The sequence below is a fragment of the Pseudophryne corroboree genome, chromosome 10 (genome assembly GCF_028390025.1).
Source record: "Pseudophryne corroboree isolate aPseCor3 chromosome 10, aPseCor3.hap2, whole genome shotgun sequence".
NCBI classification, from domain to species: Eukaryota; Metazoa; Chordata; class Amphibia; order Anura; family Myobatrachidae; genus Pseudophryne; species Pseudophryne corroboree.
In genome coordinates, this window is record NC_086453.1 from 332674534 (window position 1) to 332702480 (window position 27947).

At 45.3% G+C, this 27947-nt stretch overlaps 1 long non-coding RNA gene across 1 annotated transcript in view; it reads left to right on the forward strand.

Moving 5' to 3' along the window:
* LOC134965600 (uncharacterized) overlaps positions 1–27689 on the forward strand; it is a 101157-nt gene extending 73468 nt beyond the window's left edge. The window contains exons 6-8 of the long non-coding RNA XR_010188459.1: positions 4445–4597; positions 25210–25487; positions 26604–27689. This is a non-coding gene — a long non-coding RNA (uncharacterized LOC134965600). The remainder of the gene's footprint in view (positions 1–4444; positions 4598–25209; positions 25488–26603) is intronic.
* The last annotated feature ends 258 nt before the right edge of the window (positions 27690–27947 follow it).

Genomic DNA, 27947 nt, shown 5'->3' on the forward strand with positions numbered 1-27947 from the left:
CCAGCGTTCTCGGACTTTACTACATCCCGCCTATATTCTGGTATTTTCTTAATTAAAAGACATACAGTAAATAATAGTTATTGTTTGCTGCTTCAGATGGGATAATGTGGATTTATGGTTGTGTCCTTATAATCTTACAATCAAGTCCACAATTCCAACACACATGGTGTAGATATTGTACCATCACCCATATAAATGTTTCCTAGATCAGTGTTTATTAAATCACCACATGGGTCTGATACGCTGCATTCAAATATAATCTTCGAGGGGTCTGGGACTAAGGATCGACAGCACAAAGGTCGACACACTTTAGGTCGACGCCAATTGGTCGACACACCTTAGGTCGACATGGACAAAAGGTCGACATGGTCAAAAGGTCGACAGGAACAAGGTCGGCATGGAAAAAGGTCGACATGAGTTTATGTTTTTTTGGTGTTGTTTTCTTCGTAGAGTGACCGGGAACCCCAATTAGTGCACCGCGTCCCCTCGCATGGCTCGCTTCGCTCGCCATGCTTCGGGCATGGTGCCTTCGCTCCGCTACTGCTTCGCTCGGCACACTTTACCGTTCCAATCGTAGTCCACGTGGATCGTTAAGTATGAAAAGGTTCAAAAAAAGAAAAAAATTGTGAAAAACTCATGTCGACCTTTTTCCATGTCGACCTTGTTCCTGTCGACCTTTTGACCATGTCGACCTTTTGTCCATGTCGACCTAAGGTGTGTCGACCAATTGGCGTCGACCTAAAGTGTGTCGACCTTTGTGCTGTCGACCTGGAGTCCGGATACCATCTTCGAGTGGTAATATGAGACCGTTTGTAGTCCAACACGTTGCAATATAATGTCTGCTTGTTGGAGATGTCACAAACTATAGTACAAGCAGACAATGAATGATGCTGTACAGATGTATCCAGCTACATCCCCATCACAGCGGGCCTTGTGAGGCCAATAAATATACATCTGAGATGCAGACCTTGGCCTGGTCACTCCTGGAAAACGCGGGCGACATCCCCCCATTTCCGGAGATGCTGGCCATCTCCACCCCCGAAAGCCTCTGCCTGTCAATCAGGCAGAGGCTGTTGTAACATTGCAAGCCATACACAGGACCTGCACTTCATCCAATATGCAATGCTTGATACATCCTGGCCTAAAACAGTAGAGGGTTTAGTAATATTAGCTAAGCATGCTGAACTACATATAACAGCAGACCCTGGCATGTACTGTACAACTGGGGGTATTTTGTGTGTGGAGCATTTGGAAAAGTTTAGTGTGTACTAACACTGAGGTTACTCCTGATAGATGATTGGGTAGATACGTTACCTGTTTCCTTTAAGGCCTGTAAAATATTCAAATATGTGTGACCAATCAAACTCTCCTGTACATTTGTTAATCCATCGGTTCAGTTCCATGATGCATTTCTCAGCGCACTTTAGCACACAGATCTGTTTGAAATAGTGACTCGCTGAATAGAGATGATGAATGAAGGCTCCATTACTGATGTCAATCAAACGGTTTCCCTTAATGTGACCTGCAGGAAAAGATTACAGAGATAGCAAAGTTCAAATGCAATGTTACAGGTAAGCACCTCCTGTTAAAGTGTTGAATGAGGACTCTAAAAACTTATTTGAGCAGCATTTCCAGATGTTTCTGTGTTTATGGTTATTCCTTTTCTATTGCTATCCATTAAGGTTTGATGTCAAATTCACCATCCCAAATTTTTTTTATTTTTTAAAACACTTTTTGCTTTATTGAAGCATAAATGATGTACAGAAGTTTTATCCGCATAGAATCAGTCAATGACAGTAGAAGAAAACGTAGGTATATTATAACGAATCATGGGGGTCATTCCTACTTGATCGCACGCAGGCTATTTTTAGCACTGCTGCCACCAGGTAATCGCCACCTACAGGGGAGGGGATTAGGACTGTGCAGGGCTGCAATCGGTTGTGCAGAGAGCTGCACAAACAAAAAATTTGTGCAGTCTCTGCAAAGCTCTGGAGTTATTCACCCACTGCGATGATCCGGCAATGACCTGACGTCAGGAACCCTCCTCTTCAACGGCCGACCATGCCTGTGTTTTTCCGTACACTCCTTAGAAAATGATGAGTTGCCGCACAGGTCCGCCTTCGTCCTGTCATTCTTCTTGCATTTGCTCCTGCGAACGCTTTCTTCTGTTTCCTCGTTGCTGCCTGGCGATAGCCGTTGCCAGGCAATGACGGACCAGCACAGTGCCACCCATGCGCAGGCGCAGTTCTGACCCATTTTCATGGCTGGGTTGGTACAGGGGATATGACACAAGACATAGCAGATCACAAAACATATAGAAATTAGAGATGAGCGACAGGCACTTTTTTCGTGTTTTGTGTTTTGGTTTTGGTTCTGGTTTCATGCTAATGTTTTGGATCTGGATTAGTTTTGCCAAAACCACCCTTTCGTGTTTTGGTTTTGGATCTGGATTAATTTTTTGGGGAAAAACAGCTAAAATCACAGAATTTGGTGGGTAATTGTGATCCTACGGTACTGTTAACCTCAATAACAATAATTTCCACTCATTTCCAGTCTATTATGAACACCTCACAATATTGTTTTTAGGCCAAAAGATTGAACCGAGTGTGCGGCACAAACACCTGGCCCATCTAGGAGTGGCACGGCAGTGTCAGACAGGATGGCAGATTTAAAAAAAAGGCCCCAAACAGCACATCATGCAAAGAAGTAAAAGAGGTGGAATGAGATACCTGTATGACTAAGCTAAGCAACACAAGTGTGCGGCACAAACACCTGGCCCATCTAGGAGTGGCACGGTAGTTGCAGACAGGATGGCACTTAAAAAAACTAGGCCCCAAACAGCACATCATTGAAAGAAGTAAATGAGGTGCAATGAAGTAGCTGTATGACTAAGCTAAGTGACATGAGTGTGCGGCACAAACACCTGGCCCATTTAGGAGTGGCATTATAGTGGCAGACAGGATGGCAGATATAAAAAATAGGCCACAAACAGCACATCATGCACACATCACAGGTTTTCAATCCAAACAAATGGCTTCAACCAGTTTTATGAGCAGACCCCGGGGATGCTACAAATGTTTAAAATGCACCACTTGTGCTCATATGATCACAGGAACACGGTACAAACACCCGCACAGTGATCGCATGTACCCCCTAAGGCAGGTCCTCACATGCACGTTGACCCATATCGTGGATGTGATAACATGCCCCTGTAAGGTATACTACATGGGAAAGACGAGCAGATCCCTTAGGGAGAGAATGGCCTTGCATAGGTCAGCCATTAAGCAGACCCTGGCAGGGAAAGGTGCAGACCAACCAGTAGGCCAAACACTTTGCTGAAAAAGGCCATGCCATGGTGGACCTCAAACAATTCATCATTGACCATTTCCCGAAAAGCATTAGAGGTGGCAACCGGGAAGTAAAATTATTGCGTCTGGAAGCAAAGTGGATATATGAACTGGACACTATTAACCCTCAAGGCCTCAATGAAATCATGCCGTGGAATGTCTTTTAACCGGGGGGATATTGTTGTATTTGAGGTAGTGTTCCTATACACGGGGACAGTGTCGAGCACACAGCCATGGTACCGTAAAACAGCCATGACTAGGAGAGGTCACCCCTGATAACAATACAGTGAACATTACAGTGGACTAACAGGCGGTATTTAAAGTACATTGTATATAGTTTATACTATAATAGGTTACGTACAGATAGAGAATCTCTTACTTTGGCACAGGCACTTTTAACTTAGCACTTTAAGATCATAGGTACGTTGCACTTTTGGTAAGCTTAGCAGAATACACAGCTGGTATATAGCATGCTGCACTCTAGTATCATTTATTTTCATCATTATCACGGTTTTTTTTAATATTTAATTTTTTTTAGCATGGGTGGGTATTTTAAGGACTCCCATTCTGCATTTTGGTAGCTCCACACTTTGACCACACACACTATTGACTTGTCACTCATTATGGGTGAACCCAGTAGATTTTATGCACCAGGCACTCTGTGAGAAGGTGTTCTTTCACATGTATTGACACTGTAGACACTTTATTTCAAAGAGATTCCATGATGTTGTTTTAGTCGATTATCATAATTATGCAATATGTTTTCTATTTCTATTACTGACCTGTGACGTTTATCACTGTTGGTTTTTACTGGCCTGCACATTTTGTCATTCCACATATTTGTGGAATATTTTATTTATTGTATAGGCATTACAAATACACTGTAACCGGGGCTCCTTATGTCAAATGGTGATGTGCACACCTGTCCTATTTTTACTCCCTGCCTACCGCCTATGAGAGGCTGATCTTTTCTATATTTCTATATTATGCTGCTATACTACCCACCACTTGATTAGATGTGTGGGTTATCTACAGCATATTAGTGGGATGTGGGTGCTGTAAATCTCTAAAACCTTATGCACTTTTTTCTATTCCAGCACGCTCAGGGGACGGGACGGGCGGCCTGGTTATCATGGTAACCTGACGCGGCGCTCCTGATGACGTGATTGGAAGGCGCTGGGGGCTGGACCGGACACGCCGGGACTCGGGCAGCACGGGGCACAATGGCGAGCTGCTCCTAGGGTATTTAGGTGAGTGTAAATTTTCTATTGTGTTCATGCACCTTGACAAAGAGGCGGCTGAGCCCCGAAATGTTGGAATGATTGCATACTGAAATATATTTGTCACTATCAAGCCGCCAAGTGCCGCAGTGTTTCTTCTTCTGTCCATATATATATATATATATATATATATATATATATATATATATATATATATAAAATAAAGCAGAAAAGACAGGCACTCCACTTTTGCATGTACAGTACCTAGGTGCCCTCCCTGGAATTGTGAATTCCAAACATTCTACACACACGCAGATATAGCTTTTCAACATTTCAGATTCTTTAATATTGCACCTTGGGGGAATAGATGCAATATTAAAGCATCTGAAAACATTGTAAGCTATTTCTGCATTTTTTTTTTAAATGCGTGGAGTGGCGCCAATTAGTAAAGGAGTATACAGTATCTATCAATGTCTCCCTAATCATAACACCTAACCCCAGTACCTTAACCCAAACTGATAAACCAACAATAATATCCTATTCCTAATACCCTAAACCCATCCCCCATATTAACCCTAATACTCTAGCTAAAACTGCTAAAATAATCCTAATACCCTCACCCTAATATCCTATCCCAATCCAGTAACTAACCCTAACCCCTAACCTATCCTGAATACTCTAGTCTCTAACCATAAGAGCAGACTGGATAGACCATAATGCTCTTATCTGCCGTCAACTTCTATGTGAAGAAAATATTCTTTTGTTCTGCACAGACTCACATTTATCAGGAAGTTGCTGTAGAATTTATAAGACGCCGCCTCCGCAAATTTCCACCTGAGGGGCTGGCTATTGAAGGGGGGCGGGGGGAGTGCGCTGAAGAATCGCCTAGGTTGCCGAGAAACCTTGCATCGGCCCTGGTTGCTCCGTATTGTAGTCAGACAAGGCAACAATAATTATGCTACGTATTTAAAAACTAGGTTATGCTTATTCCTGTTTTTAACAATATTTTATTCCACATACAATTCCCGCCAAATGTTATGCTCCAGCCACTGATTGGATATATATTCACTACAATTATATGATGGTGGTTTACTACATAATTATCATAGTGCACTCATAATGTTAATTGAAAAATAATTGTTGCTTATATGGGGAAATAATCCTACACTTGTTGTTTCAGGATCCTCTTCTATAGTAGACCTACACTTCAGTTTATAAATAACCTGGGAGCATTTTGTTACAATGGGGGTTATTCTGAGTTGATTGCAGCAGCAAGTTTGTTAGCAATTGGGCAAAACCATGTGCACTGCTCAGGGCCGTCTTAACAGTAGTGTAGGCCCCTGGGCACAGCAATGCGCTGGGCCCCCTACCAATCCTTCAGAGGTAGGGGTTGCCATCAGCAGCAGCTTTGATGTCCAGCGGGAGGTAGGGGGTGTTCTATCTTCTGCTCAGCATGTAGGACCTGGAGCAGTAATTTCTGCTAATTTCGCCTTTACTGCACAGATGGGGCTAAACTGTAGAAGGGGCATTGGACTGAATGAAGGGGCCCTGGTAGATGACTTCCAGGGTGGTAGGGGGTGTTTAATACGTAGAGAAGGGGTGGATAGTAGAGTGGGCTTAATATTTATTATTTTCTGGTGGGAGGGCAGCTTGCTTGACTGCAGATATCTCAAGTTCCTGAAAATATATTTCTTAGCTTTAAATGGGATAAAAAAAACTAGAGAGTCCCACTTTTCAGATAGTTCTGGGGACTTGGGGTTCAGAGTTCAGTAGCCAGAGAAATTCACCAACGAAAATCAAAAACTGCATATTAGGCGTGTGGAGCTGGAGCAGGGACCATCTGCTTGAAGGCTGATATCTCTGGTTCTGGACATTGTAGAGACAAGCTGCCAGTGTTCACTGAAAGGGGAGAGTCACAACTTTTGGATTATACCATCAGAAAAACTCAAAGTCAGACAGAACCTGAGATATCTGGCTGGGAAGAGCAATTAACAGGCTTGGATGGGGACCACTGGTTTCAAGTCGGATATCTCCGGCTCCCCAGGGCCGATTTTCAAAAATCTGGTACCCCTGGAAAGAGGGGATCCTCAGCTATAAGCCTAGGGCCCTTAAACTCATGGGGCCCATGGGCAAGAGCCCATTGAGCCCATACGAAAAGACGGCCCTGGCACTGCTGGGGGGGGGGGCAGATATAACATATGTAACATTTGCAGAGAGAGTTAGATTTGGGTGTGTTATATTGTTTCTGTGCAGGGTAAATACTGTCTGCTTTATTTTTACACTGCAATTTAGATTTCAGTTTGAATACACCCCACACAAATCTAACTCTCTCTGCACATGTTATATCTGTCCTTCCAGTGCACATGGTTTTGTCCAACTGCTAACAAATTTGCTGTTGCGATCAACTCAGACTTAGGCCCAATGTGGTTAATTTTAGCATTAATTATATCCTAGCTATCCACTCACATAAATAGTTAACAAGTTTGTAACAGTATATTTGATTCCACACAGCCTGTATCAATAATGACAGCTCTCATGTGTCATATTAGGTTACGAAGCTGTCCTTCAGCTTATTGATGCTACAAAATCGTATATTACAATGGGGGTAATTCTGAGTTGATCGCAGCAGGAACTTTGTTAGCAGTTGGGCAAAACCATGTGCACTGCAGGGGAGGCAGATATAACATGTGCAGAGAGAGATAGATTTGGGTGTGGTGAGTTCAATCTGCAATCTAAATTGCAGTGTAGAAATAAAGCAGCCAGTATTTACCCTGCACAGAAACAAAATAACCCACCCAAATCTAACTCTCTCTGCAAATGTTATATCTGCCTCCCCTGCAGTGCACATGGTTTTGCCCAACTGCTAAAAAATTTCCTGCTGCGATCAACTTGGAATTACCCCCAATGTAGCAATATTAGTGCTGTTCTTGTTATAGCCAGCTGCTTACATAAATGTTATACAAGTTTGTGTTGCCTTCAATACCATTTATATTAGTTGCAACTACTTTCATATGAAGTGTTATATCAAGGATTTTAGGGGGTCATTCAGACCTGATCGCAGACTAGTTTTTTTTCACTGCACTGTGATCAGGTCAGAATTGCGCATGCGTATGTACCACAATGCGCAGGCTCTTCGCACATGTACAAATCGTACCATTGCTGTGCGATGGATTTTATGAAGAATCTATTCGCACAGCCGATTGCAAGGAGATGGACAGGAAGAAGGCATTTGTGGGTGGCAACTGACCATTTTCTGGGAGTGTTTGGAAAAACGCTGGCGTGTCCATGCATTTCCAGGGCAGGTGTCTGACGTCAATTTCGGTCCCAGACAAGCTCAAGTGATTGCATTGGCTGAGTAAGTTCTGGGCAACTCAGAAACTGCACAAAACTTTTTTGTACCACTTGGCTGCACATGCGTTCGCACACTTGCAAAGCAAAAATACACTCCCCTATGGGTGGCAACTATCTGCTCGCAGAACTGCAAAAAAAACCCTAGCGAGCGATCAGGACTGAGGCCCTCATTCCGAGTCGTTCGCTCGGTAAATTTCATCGCATCGCAGTGAATTTCCACTTAGTGCGCGTGCGCAATGTCCGCACTGCGACTGCGCCAAGTAATTTTGCTATGAATGTAGTATTTTTACTCACGGCTTTTTCTTCGCTCCGGCGATCGTAATGTGATTGACAGGAAATGGGTGTTTCTGGGCGGAAACAGGCCGTTTTAAGGGCGTGTGAGAAAAAACGCTACCGTTTCTGGGAAAAACGCGGGAGTGGCTGGAGAAACGGGGGAGTGTCTGGGCGAACGCTGGGTGTGTTTGTGATGTCAAACCAGGAACGACAAGCACTGAACTGATCGCAGATGCCGAGTAAGTCTGAAGCTACTCTGAAACTGCTAAGAAGTTTGTAATCGCAATATTGCGAATACATCGTTCGCAATTTTAAGAAGCTAAGATTCACTCCCAGTAGGCGGCGGCTTAGCGTGAGCAACTCTACTAAAATCGCCTTGCGAGCGAACAACTCGGAATGACCTCCTGAATTAGGCCCTTAGTGAGATAGTGAGCAGGAGTGATAATACATTGAGCTCTTTGTTCATTTAGCTAAGGATAGCAGGTGGATGTGATACATAAAGAAACATATAATTATAGATATAATTAATTCCAAAAATAGGATTTTATTTACCTACTGGTAAATCTTTTCTCGTAGTCCATAAGGGATATTGGGGACAGATTAGTACAATCGGGTACAGACGGGTCCAAAGGAGCCAGTGCACTTTAAATTTCTTCAACTGGGTTTGCTGGCTACTCCCCTCTATGCCTCCTCCTACAGGTCAGTTATAGGTGAAACAGTGCCATAAGGAGAATGACATATTTGAGAGAAGGACGATAATAACAATAAGTGTGGTGAGATTTACACACCAGCACACCAAAACAAAACCAGGCCAGCAATGGATGGCAACATCAACAACAACAGCTGAACAGGTAACATCTACCAGACAACCTGTAGAAAGTGATCGCACAGAGGCGAATGCCCAATATCCCTTATGGACTACGAGAAAAGGATTTACAAGTAGGTATTTAAAATCCTATTTTCTGCAGCATCCATGAGGGATATTGGGGACAGATTAGTACGATGGGGATGTCCTAAAGCTTGCAGAATGGGTGGGAACGTGCGGAGACATCTGCAGCATTGCCTGCCCAAACTGGGTATCCTCTTTGGCCAGGGTATCAAATTTGTAAAACTTCACAGGTAGCAGCTCGGCACAGTTGGAGGGCCGATACTCCATGGACAGCCGCCCAGGAAGACCAGGGGCGGAACTGTGGGAGGCAGTGGAGTCGGCTGCCGCCGGGCTCCTGGCCACAAGGGGGCGCATCTCCTCCACTGTCTCCCGCAGCCTGAGAACTGCGCTGCTATTGCAGATGGAGGAGCTGTGTCAGTGACACGGAAGCTGCCTCCTGTAGAGAGAGATGGCACTGGCTGCAGCTAGGGGGAGCTCCAGAGCACAGCTCCTCCCGGGCCCTTAGTAAGCCAGCCGAGGGAAGCTCAGAACTCTCTGCTCCTCCATGCTCTGGATGATAGCCAAAGGTAGGCACTGTGTGGGGGGTGGGGGAGAGGTGTATTTGGGGGGGAAGTACTGTGTTTTGTGTGTGCTTGTTTTTAAGTGAGGTGTGTGTGTTTTTAAGGAAAGTTGTACATTCAAGTAAAAGAGGCATGTGTGATGTGTGTGTGAGAGTGGCATGTGTGTGAGAGGCATGTATGTGTATGTAAGTGAGAGGCATATGTGTGTGTGTGTGTGTGTGTGTGTGTGTGAGGCATGTGTATGTAAGTGGGAGGCATGTGTATGTAAGTGAGAGGCATGTGTGTGTGTGTGTGTGTGTGTGTGTGTGTGTGTGTGTGTGAGAGGCATGTGTATGTAAGGGGCCCTACACACTAGGCGATGCGCCACCAAGGTGCCCGACGGCCGACGAGCGACCCGGCGGCGGGGGGGCAGTGACGGGGGGAGTGAAGTTTCTTCACTCCCTCCGTCACTCGGCTCCGTAGACTTGCAGGCAAATATGGACGATCTCGTCCATATTGGCCTGCATGCACAGCCGACATGGCCCCAGCGATGAACGAGCGCGGGGCCGCACATCGTTCATCGCTGGGGACTCCACACTGCACGATATGAACGATATCTCGTTCATTAATGAACAAGATCGTTCATATCGTGCAGTGAAATCGCTATGTGTGTAGGGCCTATAAGTGAGAGGCATGTGTATGTAAGTGAGAGGCATGTGTATATGAGAGGCACGTGTATGTGAGAGGCACTTGTGTGAGAGGTGTGTGTAAGTGAGAGGCACGTGTGTGAGAGGTGTGTGTAAGTGAGAGGCATGTGTATGTAAGTGAGAGGCGTGTGTGTTTAAGTGAGACGTGTGTGAGTGTTTAAGTGAATGAGGCGTTTGTGTTTTTTTTAATATATATCTAGTGTTCACGCTAGGTGTCTGCCCCTTTTTTAGACAGCTGAATCCCGCCCTGCCCGTTTTTGTGCGCCCTGCCGCCCCGCCGTTTGCTGCCTGCCGGACCCCTCCACGTCGGCCAGCCGTGCGCCGCCAGACCCGGTACGTACATGAGAGTCCCCCTGGGCTAAATTAACCTTGTAAGTATTTTGCAGCTGTAAACATTAATCTCAGTGCTCTCTACCTGGTGCAATGTATCTCAGTGCTCTCTACCTGGTGCAGTGTGCCTCAGTGCTCTCTACCTGGTGCAGTGTGCCTCAGTGCTCCCTACCTGGTGCAGTGTTCCTGAGTGCTCTCTACCTGGTGTAGTGTGCCTCAGTGCTCTCTACCTGGTGCAGTGTGCCTCAGTGCTCTCTACCTGGTGCAGTGTGCCTCAGTGCTCCCTACCTGGTGCAGTGTGCCTCAGTGCTCCCTACCTGGTGCAGTGTGCCTCAGTGCTCCCTACCTGGTGCAGTGTGCCTGAGTGCTCTCTACCTGGTGCAGTGTGCCTCAGTGCTCTCTACCTGGTGCAGTGTGCCTCAGTGCTCTCTACCTGGTGCAGTGTGCCTCAGTGCTCCCTACCTGGTGCAGTGTGCCTCAGTGCTCCCTACCTGGTGCAGTGTGCCTCAGTGCTCCCTACCTGGTGCAGTGTGCCTGAGTGCTCTCTACCTGGTGCAGTGTGCCTCAGTGCTCTCTACCTGGTGCAGTGTGCCTCAGTGCTCTCTACCTGGTGCAGTGTGCCTCAGTGCTCTCTACCTGGTGCAGTGTGCCTCAGTGCTCTTTACCTGGTGCAGTGTGCCTCAGTGCTCTCTGCCTGGTGCAGTGTGCCTCAGTGCTCTCTACCTGGTGCAGTGTGCCTCAGTGCTCTCTACCTGGTGCAGTGTGCCTCAGTGCTCTCTACCTGGTGCAGTGTGCCTCAGTGCTCTCTACCTGGTGCAGTGTGCCTCAGTGCTCTCTACCTGGTGCAGTGTGCCTCAGTGCTCTTTACCTGGTGCAGTGTGCCTCAGTGCTCTCTACCTGGTGCAGTGTGCCTCAGTGCTCTCTACCTGGTGCAATGTATCTCAGTGCTCTCTACCTGGTGCATTGTGCCTCAGTGCTCTTTACCTGGTGCAATGTGTCTCAGTGCTCTCTACCTGGTGCAATGTGCCTCAGTGCTCCCTACCTGACGCAATGTGTATAATGTGCTCTATCTGACGCAATGTGTATAATGTGCTCTATCTGGCGCAATATGTATAACGTGCTCTACCTGGCGCAGTGTGTATAGGAGGTTCTAACTGGTGCAATGTGTATTAGGGGCACTACCTTCCCCACGAAACAACGCCCCTAGATTTTTGCTGCGCACCTTCGGTGCGCACTGTCCATGTTTTGGCCATAGGAATGGGAGCACCAAGCATTATAGTATGTACCTAAGTTTGCCCATCTAACTTAAAAATGTGCCCTCCCGAATGAAAAATGTGCCCTCCCCGTGATCAGCACCCTGCCCTAAAAAAAAATACCACAGTGAACACTAATTATATTGGCACACCGCTGCGCCAAAGCATCTCCATGGAGACCTGGCGGGTGAGGGAGCACTGTAGGTGTACTATAATGGTATGCTGGTGTCTGTTTTATTGTAATGACTGACTTGGAGTGCGTCCACTTTCTATGTGTATCTATATTACTATTGGGAAAGGTACCTGAGCACGCTGCTACTGTTCACCCTGGGTGCCGGATAGCTACATATGGTATGTGTGTGTATGTGTAGGGGGGCACCAAAATGTATCATGCCTCCGGGCGACTAGGACGAACTTACGCCACTGAGGAAGACCGCACCGATCTCATAGAGTGGACCTTCAGAGACTGTGGAAAAGGTAAGGCTGCTGACACATACAGTAGGCCTGTTGGATAGTAAGCCGAATTCAATGAGCAATAGACTGCTTTGAAGCAGGGCAAACCTTTTTCTGAGCATCATACAGCACGAACAAGGAATCCGTCTTTCTGATCCGAGCCGTTCTCTCAACATATATTTTCAAGGCTCACACTGCATTTAATGCCTCTGGAGGGGCAGAAGTGCCAGAACTGGACGGAATTACAATAGGTTGATTCAAGTGAAATGCGGAGACCACCTTCTTCAGGAACTGCTGTCTAGTCCTGAGCTCTGCTCTGTTCTCGTAAAAGACCAAGTAGGGACTTTTACATGATAAGTCCCCTAATTCTGAAACATGTCTAGCAGAAGCCAGGGCCAGTAACATCCACGTCTTCCATGTGAGGTACTTGTCTTCTACAGTCATCAGAGGTTCAAACCAGGAAGACTATAGAAAGCATAACACCACATCAAAATACCAAGGTGCCATAGGCGGCACAAACGGAGGTTGTATGTGAAGCACCTCTTGCAAGAAGGTCTGACTTATAGCAGGAAAGCCAACTTCTTGAAGAAGACAGAAAGAGCTGAAATCTGGACCTTAATGGATCCAAGACATAAACCTTTATCCACTCCAGACTGCAGGATATGAAGGAATCTCCCCAAGTGGAATACCGCAGATGGATATGTGCATTCCTCGCACCAAGAGACATATCTCCGCCAGATATGTTGATAGTGTTTTGACATCACAGGTTTTCTGGCTGGCACCATAGTGGCAATTACCTATTTGGAAAGCCCTTTGTGAGCTAGGATGTTCTGTTCAACTTCCATGCCATCAAACGATGCCGCCGTAAGTCCAAGTAGACAAATGGTCCTTGCTGAAGATCTCTTCTTAGCGGCATAGGCCAAGGGTCCTCTACGGACATGTGCAGAAGAGCCACGAACCACGCTCTTTGGGGCCAATTCAGGGCAATTAAGATTGCCTGTACTCCTTGATGACTGATTCTCTTAAGTATCCAGGGGATCAACTGAATCAGAGGAAATAGCTAGATTAGCTGGTAAGGCCAAGGCACTGTCAGCGCATCCACAGCACTCGCCTGAGGTTCTCTGGCTCGCAAGCAATAGCAACGAAGCTTCTTGTTGAGGCGAGAGGCCATCATGTCGATCTGTGGGCAGCCCCACCAGTTGATGATCTGTAGAAACACCTGATGGTGTTGTCCCCACTCCCCTGGGTGGAGATCATGGCGACTGAGGAAGTCCGCTTGTCCACCCCCTGAATGAAGATTTCAGACAGTGCTCTTGCATTTATTTCAGCCCAGAAGAATATTCTTGACACTTCTCGCATGCAGGCTCTGCTCTTTGTCCCTACTCATCGATTGATGAACGCCACAGCCGTGGCTTTGTCCGACTGAACCTGGATCGCCTGATCCCGGAGTAGAGAGGAGGCCTGAATCTGAGCATTGTAGATGGCCGAAGTTCAAGGATGTTGATCAGAAGGAGTGCCTCTTGGGCAGACCACCTGCCATGGAACTGCACCCCCTGGATGACAGCTCCCCTTCTTCTCAGAATCGCATCCGTCGTGAGGAGGATCCAATCCTGAATCCCAAAGCGTCAACCCCCCTGCAGGTTGGAAGACTGTAGCCACCACAGGGGTCAAATCCTGTCCTGGAGTGACAGCCGAATCATCCGGTGCATCTGAAGATGGCAACTGGACCACTTGTTCAAGATATCCAATTGGAACGGTCTGGCATGAAACCTTCCAAACTGTATCGCCTCATACAAGGCCACCATCTTTTCCAACAATTTTATGCAAAGATGAATGGATACTCAAGAAGGTTGGAGCACCATGCAAACCATTTCTTGAAGTGTTCTCACTTTTTCCTCTGGGAGGAACACTTTCTTTGCTACAGTATCCAGGAGTATCCCCAGAAACAGGAGCCACTGAGACAGTTCCAGGTGGGATTTCTGCAGATTGAGGATCCACCAGTGGTGAGACAGAAGTTGGATAGTGCAATCTATATGGAGCAATAGAAGCTTCCTGGAAATCTCCTTTATCAGAAGATCGTCCAGGTATGGAATTACGTTGACCCCCTGGACCCAAAGCTGAAACATCATTTCTGCCATCACTTTCATGAACACCCTCGGAGCTGTAGACAGGCTGAAGGGTAATGTCTGAAATTGGTAGTGATCGTTCAGTAGGGCAAACTGCAGATAGGCCTTATGAGGAGGCCAATTGGGATAGCATCCTTGATATCCAGGGACACAAGGAATTCCTGTTGTTCCAGACCTGCAATCACTGCTCTCAAAGATTCCATCTTGAATTTGAAAACCTTCAGGTAAGGATTCAAGGACTTCAGATTTAGAATGGGTCTCACAGACCCATCTGGTTTTGGTACTACGAACAGACTGGAGTAGTAACCCTGTCCTCGTTGTTGTAGGGGTACTGGAACAATAACCTGGGACTGGACCAACTTGTTTATGGCCAGTGGTAGCGTACCATGCATATTTTCCAAAACTGGTAAGCCTGATTTGGAAAATCGTTGGGGAGGAGCACCATCGAACTCCAGATTGTAACCCTGAGAGATACAGTAAGGTCCTTTACCCAAGAATCTAGGCAGGAAACATCCCAGATGTGGCTGTAGTGATGTAACCGAGCTCCCACCACGAGATCTTTGCAGAAGCAGAACTGGTGCTCTGGTCCTGAGATCCGGCAATGGCTGGTTTCTTCGGTTTACCTCTGGAGCTTCTAGCTGCGTTGGAGGCCCCCCTGGCCCTAGATTGAAATCTGGAGGACCGAAAGGACTGAGTAGATGGTCCCAGGTAGGTATGTCTAGCAGGTGGATCCCCCAAAGGGAGAAACGTGGATTTCCCAGCAGTAGCTTTGGAAACCCATGTGTCCAATTCACCACCAAAAATCCATTCACCTGTGAAGGGAAGAGATTCCACATTATGTTTGTAGTCAGCATCAGCAATCCACTGACGCAACAATATGGCTCTGCGTGCAGACACAGCCATAGCCGTGGTCCTAGCATTAATATTGCAAATCTCTTTAAGGGAGTCACAGAGGACTTTTGCTGTGTCTTGAATATGTTTTTGGAAAGTTACAGTAGTAACTAAGGTCATATCACCCGAGAGACCTTCCTGAATTTGAGTAGGCCAGGAACTAATTGCATGTGTCATCCAGCAACCTGCAATGACCGGTCTTTGAGCGACACCTGCAGCAGTGTAGATAGATTTCAGAGTGGCCTCAATTTTACTATCTGCCGGGTTCTTTACCGTAAAGAAGCCTGGAGCAGGAAGTATTGCCTTTTTAGAAAGGCGAGAGACTGAGACGTCTACTGCTGGAGATTCTTCCCAGAATTTCCTGCCTTCAGGGGCAAAGGGGAAGGTATGCAAAAAACCGCTTGGACACCGGATATTTTTTATCTGAATATTTCCATGCTATTTTAAATAAATCATCCAATTCCTTGGAGTCAGGAAATGTGACTGTCATTTTGTCTTGTGGGTGGAAAAATGACTGCTGATTATTAGCATCCTCCAGGGGGGCTTTAACACATCCCGATAGCCAATATGAGAACTTCAATACCCTGTGTAGGGGTGGAGTCCCCAATTATAAGATCCACATCATCCCCATCATCCTGTATATTATCATCGGTATCTGACAGTAGTGCAGGTAAAGCATGTTTTTGTGCACCTGTAGTAGACGCGGGGATGTTTAGCAGCTAGATTTGCCACTGCTTGTTGCAGTTCCTGAGTTTTTGGGCATTTGCAGTGAGTTGAGATGACATAGATATCAGACATCATAGTTTGATAGCCCCCAGCCAGGAGGGCACTTGACTCTCCCCCACATAGTTATCAGCATTTTGTGTTGACTGACTACACTGCTCACATGATATTGAACCAGATGAGTTAGTGGAGAATCTAGCATTACATACACTTCATAACTTCTGTTTTACCATTGTGAAGAAGAAAAACAGGTACAATACACATACAACACAGCCTGAAATACAATACAAGCCTATCCTATTGTATTGCATGTGAGAGGAAACACAGGATAGAGGACACCAGCACACCCAACGCTGCACAGCCCCAACAAGGCTGTCAGCATTTTACAAATACATAACCAACAGTGAGACTGTCTTATGAAAATTCCCTCAGGGGAATGATATTTGTGCACATTATAGCGGCTCTCCCCCTCTACACCCGGTACCAGTAATCAAGCGTGTGACCGTTATGGAGGAGCTGTATGAGGCTGCTGCTGCTTAAACAGAGTAAGGCACCAAAATGCTGCTGAGCCCGTTCTGATGTAGCTTCGCCCCCCGTAATGGCACCAGAGATACTGTGTAATACTTATACTGGACATGTCTCCCTATGTGTTTGTAGCCTCACATAAATGCTTGGTACAAGAATATTTAGCCAGTCTCAAGCAGGGACTACAGCGGGTCCCTTCCAGGAGTTTGTGGTATTTCTCGCATCTAAATCACGGCAATTTATTTCAATGGCAGCGGTATTCAAATAGCGGATGTCAGATGTGAATCCTCCTTCTGTGCGTCTATTCTGTGTATTTTTTTTCACCAGCTCACAGGGTGGCGAGGTTTTTCAAGATCCAGTTTATTTTATATTATTTAGCAGCTTTGTAGCATAGTATATATGATAAAGGGGCGCTGCATGTATACCTGTGTTCGCGCTGCCCTGATATCGGCAGTTGTCGGGTTTTTAGTCACTGCTCCCTGCACGGCCCCGTTAGTCATCTAACCAGTGTAATAGGGTGCGGGTCTGGGACTGAGGGTCGACAGCAAAAAAGTCTACACACCTTAGGTTGACGCCAATTGGTCGACACACCTTAGGTCGACATGGACAAAAGGTCGACATGGACAAAAGGTCGACAGGAACAAGGTCGACATGGAAAAAGGACGACATGAGTTTTTTTATGTTTTTTTGATGTCGTTTTCTTCATAGAGTGACCGGGAACCCCAATTAGTGCACCGCGTCCCCTCGCATGGCTCGCTTCGCTCGCCATGCTTCGGGGATGGTGCCTTCGCTTCGCTCGGCACAGATTACCGTTCCAATCGTAGTCCACATGGACCGTCAAGTATGAAAAAGTTCCAAAAAAGAAAAAAATTGTGAAAAACTCATGTCAACCTTTTTCCATGTTGACCTTGTTCCCGTCGACCTTTTGTCCATGTTGACCTTTTGTCCATGTCGACCTAATGTGTGTCGACCAATTGGCGTCGACCTAAGGTGTGTCGACCTTTTTGCTGTCGACCTGGAGTCCGGATACCATAGAGTGCAGGTCCTTGTATCTATCGTAACTATACTAATAATCTCTCATTTGTGTCAACCTCTTACCTTTATCTTTTGTGAATTGTTTGTATTTAACATTGAGAAAACTCTCCTCCTTCTTCCCCTCTCCAGCTGCTGCTGCTTGCGTGGGTGTATGTGGGTTGCCATGGGGATCTTTCTTGCAGATCTGTGTCACACTTTCCCCTCAGCTCTTGGGGGTCATCCTGACCCGTTCGCTCGCTGATTTTTATCACAGCCGAGCGAATGGGTACCCACTGCCGGCGCATGCCAGACGGCCAAAGGCCATAGCTGGGCTGCGATCGCTGGGCAGGAGGGGGCGGAACGGCGGCCATTTCATGGGCACGGTCCAGCCAACGCAGGTGTGGCCGGACCATGTGGTGAGCGGCCCACAGCGGCTGCGTGATGTCATACGCAGCCGCTGCGGGCTGGGGAGTGACGAGTAGCTCCCAGCCAGCACGTTAAAGCTGTGCAGGCCGGGAGCTACTCTTGAAGTGCAAAGGCATCGCCGGCGATGACATGCGGGGCGGACTAGCCCTGTGCTAAATTTAGCACTGCTACGATCATTTCGGTATGACTGCCCATATACGGACAGGCTGAGGTGATTTATGAGGGCGTGCTTCTCTCACTTCTGTAGCAAGTTCTTGTCACTGGCTTTATGAACTACATTTCAATATTTTAGTTTTTTTTAATGTGTGGGTTTTTTTTTATATGTAGAGGTAGTAGGACGGCAGACACAGGTCTCGTTAATAAACACAGTACACCTGAGACCCTGTGCTTGTTGTAACGTTTTATTATAATATAACTGTCATCTGAATAATGACAACAGTGTAAATTAGCTTACCTAAATACCGTTATTTTACACTGTTGCCATTATTCAGACTAAAAGTTACAATAAACTCAAACGTTACAAGCTGCACTGGGGCTCCGGTGGTCTGTGTTTATTTCCGAGACCTGTGCCTGCCGTCCAACCACTTCTACATAATAAAAAAATAAATAACATTTTAGATAATACTAAAATATAGAAAAGTTCATAATAATGCCAGTGACAGGAACTAGATTCAGAAGTGAGACCGTCCAGTCTTCAGCCCTTCCGTTTCTGAGCCGAGGGGAAAGTGTGAAAAGGGCCCTATTCACTAGCCGATCCGCCGCCGAGCTGCCCGACGGCGGATACGGCCGACGAGCGACCCGGCGGCGGGGGGGGCAGTGACGGGGGGAGTGAAGTTTCTTCACTCCCCCCGTCACGCGGCTGCATTGAAGTGCAGGCAAATATGGACGATATCGTCCATATTGGTCTGCATGTACAGCCGACGGGAGACCAGCGATGAACGAGCGCGGGGACGCGCATCGTTCATCGCTGGAGTCTCCACACTGAAAGACATGAACGAGTTCTCGTCCATTTATGAACGAGATCGTTCATATCTTTCAGAAAATCGGCCAATGTGTAGGGCCTATAACAGTTCTGCTTAGTGATCACCATGGAAACAAGATGGAGAATGAGGGCGTGCACAGACAGTGCAATTTTACACCCATTCTCCATATGGCCCCCCCCCCCCCCATATAGACGCACCCATTTAAAACGCAACACACAAAAAAGAATACCGCACATGTGAAAAATCATACTGGACGCGATGGCTGCGATTATGCAGGACCAGGCACAATACTCGCGCCAGCTCCAAGATTTCAATTACACTCTTAAAGTGCACTGGCTCATTTGGACCCATCTATTCCCCATCAAACTAAACTGTCCCCAATATCCCTTATGGATGCTATAGAAACAAATGTATCTTTATGTATCACATCTACTGTACCTGCATCCTTAGCTAAATAGACAAAGAGCTCAATGTATTATCACTTCTGCTCACTATCTCACAGAGGGGGACATTTACTAAGCAGTGATAAGAGCGGAGAAGTGAGCCAGTGGAGAAATGCCAATGCAACCAATCAGCACTGAAGTAACATCTATAATTTGCATACTATAAAATAATAAAGAGCTGCTGATTGGTTGATAGGGCAACTTCTCCACTGGTTCACTTCTCCGTTCTTATCACTGCTTAGTAAATGTCCCCCTAAAATCCTTGATATAACACTGCATATGAAAGCAGCTGCAACTGATATAAACGGTATTGAAGGCAACACACTGTGTCAAACTTGTACAACATTTATGTAAGTGCATACCTGCCAACATGACAGAATGATCTGCTCCTGGACTTTCCTCTTCATTTATGATTGCCATCACCTGTGCTGAAACACATTTCTTGTCCATTAAACTGTTTAAAACAGGTGCCAGCAATAATAAATTAAGAGCGAAGTCCAGGAGCAGAGCATTTTATCCCTCCTGAAGAGGGTCATGTTGGGAGGTTTGTAAGCAGCTGGCCATGACGGGATCCGGTCTGAAGATCGACAATGTTTAGGTCGACCACTATAGGTCGATAGTCACTAGGTCGACAGGGTTGGGAGGTCGACAGGGTTTCTATGTTGACATGTGGTAAGTCGACAGGTCAAAAGGTCGACATGAGTTTTTCACATTTGTTTTCATTTTTTTAACTTTTTCATACTTATAGATACACGTGGACTACGTTTGGAATGGTAATCTGTGCCGAGCGAAGTGGTAGCGGAGTGAAGCACTTTGCCCGAAGTTCATGAGCTATGTGAGGGGACAATGTGCACTAATTGGGGTTCCAGGTCACTCTAAAAAAAAATGCACCAACCCCCACCCCAAAAACAACAACAACTCATGTCGACCTTTTGACCTGTCGACCTAACACGTGTCGACTTAGAAACCCTGTCAACCTTCCAACCCTGTTGACCTAGTGACTGTCGACCTATAGTGGTCGACCTAAACATTGTCGACCTAGACACTGTCGATCTAATGATCCACACCTGGCTATGACAATAGCAGCACTAATATTGCTACATTGTAATATATGTTTTTGTAACATCAATAAACTGAAGGACAGCTTCGTAACCTAATATGACACATGAGAGCGGTCATTATTGATACAGGCTGTGTAGAATCAAATATATTGTTACAAACTTGCTAACTATATATGTGAGTGGACAGCTAGGATACAATTAATGCTAAAATTAACCGCATTGTAACAACATGCTGCCAGGATATTTATAAGCTGAAGTGTAGGTCTACTATAGAAGAGGATCCTGAAACAACGAGTGGAGGATTATTTCCCCATATAAGAAGCAATTATTTTTAAATGAACGTTATGAGTGCACTATGATAATTATGTAGTAACCCACCATCACATAATTGTAGTGAAGATATATCCAATCAGTGGCTGGAGCATAACATTTGGTGGGAATCGTATCTGGAATCAAATATTGTTAAAAACAGGAATAAGCATAACCTAGTTTTGAATAAGCACCATAATTTTTGTTGCCTTGTCTGACTACAATACAGAACAACTATTGAATTTATTCATAATATTTGACTGACAGTTGATAATGAAAGAATAAATGGTATATCTTTTTGACCTAATTAATGTATTATAGATCCTCTTTGGTTCAGTAGCAATTCTACCAATACCCGTAATATGATGTATATGTACATGATTTAATCAATGGTCCAAGCGTCCATTATGTATGGATGGTTACAGCAAGTTACTGTCATATCTCTATATGTTAATCCTTCTGATAAATATAATTGGAGTTATTATACTCCCCTAATCAGACCAACCTATACTTTCAGCCTAGTAATAAGGAGCATTCCTGTAAGGTAATAAATAGCAAGTGTGAGGTTGGTGTTAAATATAGTAGTTATTATTGATGTGATTTTATAACTATTTGGAGGATTTGAGATAATTTGGACTCGGACCTTGGGGGTCATTCCGAGTTGTTCGCTCGGTAAAAATCTTCGCATCGCAGCGATGTTCCGCTTAATGCGCATGCGCAATGTCCGCACTGCGACTGCGCCAAGTAAATTTGCTATGCAGTTAGGATTTTTACTCACGGCTTTTTCATCGTTCTGGCGATCGTAATGTGATTGACAGGAAATGGGTGTTACTGGGCGGAAACAGGCTGTTTTATGGGCGTGTGGGAAAAAAACGCTACCGTTTCCGGAAAAAACGCAGGAGTGGCCGGAGAAACGGGGGAGTGTCTGGGCGAACGCTGGGTGTGTTTGTGACATCAAACCAGGAACGACAAGCACTGAACTGATCGCAGATGCCGAGTAAGGTTGAAGTTACTCAGAAACTGCTAAGAGGTGTGTAATCGCAATATTGCGAATCTTTCGTTCGCAATTTTACTATGCTAAGATTCACTCCCAGTAGGCGGCGGCTTAGAGTGTGCAATGCTGCTAAAAACAGCTTGCGAGTGAACAACTCGGAATGACCCCCCTTATGTATATGAGACACTTAGACATTGAACCTTAGAGTGATATTGTCTGAAGTTCAAGGTTCAAAATTTGCAGATACATAAACCTATGCTCGTAGCCTCTAAAAATAAGGAGCCTTCCGTTTGACGTACTTTACTAGCGAGTAGTGGATTAATGACACTGCTATACATAGAGAAGAGAAATTAGAACAAACCCGACTTAACATTTATTACACTCCGGGTGTTCTGAAGTAGGATTTCTAAGTACAGATATTTGGATGACCTTGTAATTAACAAGATTGTACTACATACAAGGACCAAGTGGACGTGCAATTGACCATAAATATAATATACCATTTCATTAATAATAACACGTGGACACGATTTTAAAATCTTGAATCCACAATCTTTGTTTTTTCTCACATATATGTTTGTTAGTCTTTGTGATTTTAACCTTTATGTTTCACTATAGTCTTGGATCAACATATAAACCAGATTTATACTATTTTTAATAAGAAAACATTAAAAGCTATATTTTAATTGAACAAAATTATTATCTTTCACCTTGTGCGTCAACAATACAGATTCTTCCTCTTCAATTTCTCAATCGTATTATGCACTGTAGTTGACAGCACCCCCTTTTCTTATACTGATTTGTCTTTGATTTAAGAGGGATTTAACAAGTGGCTGTATGTCAGTGATCTACATACATTTACACCATTTTAATTTCAGTGTGCAGATACTTAATCTTTCTACTAGTATTATTACTGAGGTATTATTAACTGGAACAAGTCTGTGGTGTTTCCACGGGATGCAGTCAATTTACCTTATATCAAAATCCGATGGTCGAAATCCCTACAGCAGTTGACCGACGGTCAAAATCCCGACATGGACAAAATACCGACATTTAAAATACAGACAAGGTAAAAATACCGACATGTAAAACCCCGACAGGTCAAAATACCGACATGAGTTTTTCATGATTTTTTTCATTGAAACCGACTTGTTCATACTTTATCCATCTCGAAGGACGTGGAGGGGGAATATAATAGTGTGCGGAGAACAGCGAGGCACCGTGCCTGAAGCATGGCTAGAGCAGTGAGCCATGCGAGGGGACGTGGTACACTAATATGGTGTCCATGTCGAACTATGTCAACATACACACAATTTTTTTTGAAAACCGCATATCGGTATTTTGACCTGTTGGCATTTTACATGTCGGTTTTTGACCTTGTCGGTATTTTAAATGTTGATATTTTGTCCATGTCAGGATTTTGTCCATGTCGGGATTTTGACCGTCGGTCAACTGCTGTCGGGATATCGACCGTCGGGATTTTGATTTTAGGTATTTCATACCTATCCCGATTCCGCTACTTTCCTCTATGCCACAACCCTTCTCTTATGACCCTCCCCTTAAATGCTTTACTCAGTTTAAGTACCTAGATATGCAAATTTCTCATTCTCCTGCTGCCTTTATTCCTCTAAATCTAGCTCTCCAGATAGATTAATTACATGTAAAATCACAAATATGGCAGAAGCTTCCATTATCGGCCACTGGCCCTGTAAATCTAATTAATTATTATCCAGCCTGAATTCCTCTTTGTCCTCCAGGATGCCCTGGTTTATGTTCCACTTTCCCAATTCCTGTTGATATGACGCCATATCACTTCCTTTATTTGGGGACACAAAAGAGCACATTATGCATGTAAATCAAGATGTAGATCTAGAGGAGAGGGTGGTTTGGCCCTGCCTGATATTTGTCTCTATTATTTAGCCACTCAATTAGCACAGTCCAGTGAATGGGTCTATAGTAAGCCTCCTGTGGACCTCTTAGAAAGAGCGGGACAAACATTTCCCCCTATATAGTTTCTTATGGCTTGCACCCCCCTCTTCCCTCCCGCCAATGCTACAACAGGCTCAGAGAGTGTGGAAGGCAGCTGAGACATTGCTAGGAGACCACTCTATAAACGCTTGTTCTCCCTTGTGGAATAAAATTACTTTCCCAGAAACCCGTAGTTTAGAGTCTAGTTCTAGTTGTATTTCTTGGGATATCTGCTATTGGACAACTTTATCAGGATGGGGTTATCCATGCTTATGCTTATTTGTCCTCAATGTATGTCATTCCTAAACACTACGTTTACTGATACCTTCAACTCCATCATGTCTTGGCTACACAGCGGAAAGGCCCTGCTCCACAAATGACTGAGACCCATACACATATGTACCCCTATACAATGCCCTGTCATAGAATGGTCTCTGTTCTCTACTCCTCCCTCCTCTCCTCCACTGGGACTGATGCTCTGGTTGCCCTTTGTGTTAAATGGGAGGTGGATTTGGGCACACTTGTTGCGGAAGATTGGGAATATGTCCTTGGATCCTCCAGAGTCACCACAGCATATGCTAGATTTCAGCAGATAAAACTATATATTTTGCACATGGTCTAATGGACCCCAAGCAAACTTTTTCAATTTTCGAGGATCGGTGTCCGATATCTGCCCTAAGTGCTCTGCTTCATCTGCTGATTTCTGGCATCTGCTCTGGCTATGCCCACAGGTGTCTATTCTATGAATGGCTTGTGTATATAACATAGGTATCTAAATTCCTCTAATGAACCCACATATTTGTATTTTTGACCTAGATATGCAGGATTCCCTCTGTCCACCTTCATCTTTATGTTACTAATCTTCTTATGCTATCCTGTATTTGTATTGCTCGTACTAGGATGGCACCTGACACTCCCTCCTTTTCTTCTACCTGGGTGGCATTAGTCAATACTACACTTTCACCTAAACATTTTATGTACACTAAACGTAAATGTCCAGTGAAGTATGAAAATGTATAGGGGCCTCTGGCAGAACTCCCTCTATGCTCTTACTACTGCCTCTTGATTACTATACTTTTAGGTTCATTCACAAATGTTCTGCATTCTGCACACACTGACCTGCCTACAAATACCACTGACAGTGGGCAAGCTTTCAGAAATTTTGATGTACACATCTTGTGGCAGGAACAGCACTGCCACTTCTACTTGAGGGTAATGTGGAAAGGAAGGCTTTTGCAGGTTTGGAATGGCAGGAACAGGTCTGTTGAAATCCAGTCCGGGTTTTAGCTGAGTCTGTGATTAGCCACAGCTGGGCTAGTCACTTGACCTTGTTTGCTGTCTTTAAAAATGTGTTTTGTTGACTTCCGCTTCCGGTCTCATGCAGGTCGCAGCATAGCTCCGCTGCTCCGTTCAGAACCCGACAAACTACACTCTAAAAGGCTGCCGAACGCCTACATCACCTCTCTCCCCTGCGGCATAAAAGTATACTGAGCCCAGATGGAGAAGTATCTGGCTTCCCCGCCCGCCGTCAAGCCGCTACAGCCCAGACAGGAGAAACGCCGCGCTGAACCCATCATGGCGCCGGACGCTGACACAGCGCACAGCGTCCCTGCACATAAGAAAGCTGCTGCAGCAGCTTCAGAAGATCCTGATTCTCCTCAGGTACGGCGCTCCCCTGACTCCCCTGTAACATATAAAGACATAGTAGAAGCAATCCAAAACACCATGGGATATATTTACTAAGCTCCTGATTTTGACCGAGATGCCGTTTTTTCTTCAAAGTGTCATCTCGGGAATTTACTAAACTCAAATCACGGCAGTGATGAGGGCATTCGTATTTTTTTGGAAGTCCAAGAAAAAAAATACTAATGAATACACCATTGGTCAAATATGCCAGCAAATTAGTAGAACTCGGTCATTTACTAAAAAGTGCAAATCTCAAAATAGCCAAACACTGCCGTGAAAAATTACAATTCGTAAAAAAGTGCTAAAAAAAAAACAGACCTGCTTTTTTGAGCCGTGATTGGATAGGCATGCACGGATCCATGAGATCCGTGCATGTATATCAGTAGGAAGAGGTGGGAAAGTGTTAATTTTCGTAAATAAAATTGCGTGGGGTCCCCCCTCCTAAGGCAAACCAGCCTCGGGCTCTTTGAGCCGATCCTGGTTGCAGAAATATGGGGAAAAAATGGACAGGGGTTCCCCCATATTTAAACAACCAGCATCGGGCTCTGCGCCTGGTCCTCGTTCCAAAAATACGGGGGACAAAAAGCGTAGGGGTCCCCCGTATTTTGGAAACCAGCACCGGGCTCCACTAGCTGGACAGATAGTGCCACATCCGGGGGTCACTTTTATACAGTGCCCTGCGGCCGTGGCATCAAATATCCAACTAGTCACCCCTGGCTGGGGTACCCTGGGGGAGTGGGGACCCCTTCAATCAAGGGGTCCCCCCCCAGCCACCCAAGGGCCAGGGGTGAAGCCCGAGGCAGTCCCCCCCATCCAATGGGCTGCGGATGGGGGGCTGATAGCCTTTGTTGAAAGTTATGAATATTGTTTTTAGTAGCAGTACTACAAGTCCCAGCAAGCCTCCCCCGCAAGCTGGTACTTGGAGAACCACAAGTACCAGCATGCGGCGGAAAACCGGGCCCGCTGGTACCTGTAGTACTACTACTAAAAAAATACCCCAATAAAGACATTACACACACACCTTGAAAGTATAACTTTAATGCATACATACACACCACCATATACACATACTTAACTTATGTTCCCACGCAGGTCGGTCCTCTTCTCCAGTAGAATCCATGGTGTACCTGTTGAAAAAATTCTACTCACCAAATCCAGGGTAGAAGGCTCCTCGGATAATCCATTTGTAATCCACGTACTTGTAAAAATAAAAAAACGGACACCCGACCACGAACTGAAAGGGGCCCCATGTTTTCACATGGGACCCCTTTCCCCGAATGCCAGAAACCCCCTCTGACTGATGTCTAAGTGGGTTTCTTCAGCCAATCAGGGAGTTCCACGTTGTGGCACCCTCCTGATCGGCTGTGTGCTCCTGTACTGTCTGACAGGCGGCACCCGGCAGTGTTACAATGTAGCGCCTATGCGCTCCATTGTAACCAATGGTGGGAACTTTGTGGTCAGCGGTTGACCGAAAGTGACCTCACTCTTTGAGGAAGCACCTGTGTGCGAAACGCGTTAGAGAATTGCCTTTCACCCTGCTAAGTGACCAGCGACATTATTATTTGGGATCTACCCTGCCGGATTGGGAGCTAAGGACAACCAACGAGACCTCTCACACACCTGCCGCCCAAGCTGTACCGCAATCAGAGGAGACGCGGCCAGCCAGGTGGAGAGTCTACTCTGCAAACCGTCCACATACAAGCGGCCCCAAACACGCTGAGGGTTAGAAACCATCCAGCACCGCTACCACCACGGAAGACAGACGGGGAGGGAGAAAGCAAACCATCACCGCTGTGCACGGCGAGGATCTCCCCATCACGTCTGTATCCACGGACAAGGTGGTAAGCGGTTTACTTCAGTGCTAAAACTGTCAGTATATGGACTATGCATAATATATGAATAAGAACTGTGGTCATATGCAAAAGACTGAGTTCTAACACAACCGGGAAAAACATCATTTAATGTTGTGGAAACTGTGTCTATATACAAAGAACTGAGTTTTTCATCTTTGGAAAAATACCGTTTAAACACTGCGGGTACATAAGCTATGTTGCATTTAATTTAGGAGTGGAACTAGTACCAATTGTCTCTGATAGGATTGAGCACTAGATGTTTAAAACAGAGAAATATTACCATTTTATTATCTTTAAAAATTTTTTTAGAATGAGCTCATAATGAATATGCATGCATATTGAGTTTTAATTATATTGTTGTATGGGATATAACATTTGTACTAAAATAAACACCAGAGAAGTGGAAAAAAACGTGTCTTTATTCATATACGCACCTGGAGAGATAGCGCAATCAGTCATTTTCTTTTCTTTCTTGTGTAGCCTCTTGATCAATTTACGATCAAGCCTTAGCTGTACGTACACAGGTACAGCTGGACAGAGATTGCAGCTTATAGTTTATTATAAATTTTACATTAAAAGTAAG